The following is a 1,517-nucleotide window of genomic DNA, read 5'->3' as shown; positions in this document are numbered from 1 at the left end:
CTGTCTGTCTGTCTGTCTGTCTGTCTGTCTGTCTGTCTGTCTGTCTGTCTGTCTGCCTGTCTCTCTTTCTCTCTCTCTCCCTCCCCCCCTCTCTCTCTCTAAATCTCTCTCTCTCTTTATCTCTCTATATCTCTCTCTCTTTATCTCTCTCTATCTCTCTCTCTCTCTCTCTCTCTCCCTCGCTCTCTCTCTCTCTTTCTCTCTCTCTCGCTTACTTGCTGAGTATTTACTTGTGTTTTCTCGTCCAAGTGTGTGTGCGTGTGTGTGTGTGTGTGTGTGTATGTGTGTGTGTGTGTGTGTGAGAGAGAGAGAGAGAGAGTGTGTGTGTGTGTGTGTGCATGTGTATGTATGTAGGTATTTGTTTGTGTGCGTGTGCCCATAAATGTGTGCGTAGGTGTGTGTATAATGTATTTATTGTAAACCATTACGATATATTATGTACTCACTCCGTCACTGGTAAGTTGTCGTCTCCTCCTTCTCGCTATACCCATCCATCCACCATGAAACTCTATGGACGAACAAAGAACAATCAGAAAACAAAACTACATTCATTTAAACACCACACATCACAATTTTCCATTGCAGAACAATGATACTCTAGACTGCACCGAGAACAACCCTATTTTGAATAACCAACTCTCAGCCAGACGCAATGAACTATTTGCCTTTCACAGTTACCGTACTTTTCTTCCCAACTTCTACTTCGACGGAATTTGTGAAAACACACAATTGGCGCACCGCAAAAACACGACCAAGAATCTGAGGCACTCAAATAATTAACGCTGGTGACACCAGCCCTGCAGGGGGCTTTCTGACAATTGAGTCGTTGCGAAGAAAGAACAAGGAGGGGGGGACCAGAAACTACCCTCACCTCGCCACATTAGGCAATCTAGTATACTGCGGTGGTCGCGGGTTCGTTCCCAACAGAATAGGGGAAGAGGGATAGACGGTGCTACACAATGGAAGGTTTGTCTTTTCGTTTTGCTTTCTTTTCTTTGATTTTCTTTGGTTTTGCTTTGCTTTTCATCGTTTTACGTTTTCATACTTTGTTTTACTTTATTTTGCCTGAGTTTAACGTCCTTCCAGACTCAAAATCTGGTACTTATGAACGTGATTTGGATTGGCAATAACAAGGAAAAGTCTATTGGCTTCATGGTAGGACCCCTAAAAGAATGAACGTGCTTCGGTAACACGGAAAAAACTGTCAGATCTCTGTCCGATGTGACATTTGAAAGTTTGTCTTATCTGTTAAGTTGTCAAAGAACTGTGGGGCATCATAAACTGAAGGAAAACCTTATCAGTGTGACTGGACAGTGCTCAAAATCGTGACCTCTTCCCACTTCAACTCTAATAGAGATAGTAACAACCGTTAAAAACTCGTTAATTATATGCAAGTCCAGGTAAAAACCAGAGTTACAGAGTCCTGTAGGTTTCCAAAGTATCTGATGGTTTATAGTCAATTACGCTGAACCACCGCCCCCTCTCAATCTCTCTCTCTCTCTCTCTCTCTCTCTCTC

The sequence above is a fragment of the Aplysia californica genome, unplaced genomic scaffold, assembly GCF_000002075.1.
Source record: "Aplysia californica isolate F4 #8 unplaced genomic scaffold, AplCal3.0 scaffold00004, whole genome shotgun sequence".
Lineage (NCBI taxonomy): Eukaryota > Metazoa > Mollusca > Gastropoda > Aplysiida > Aplysiidae > Aplysia > Aplysia californica.
The sequence above is the reverse complement of the archived record's forward strand: the minus strand, read 5'-3'. Positions refer to the sequence as shown.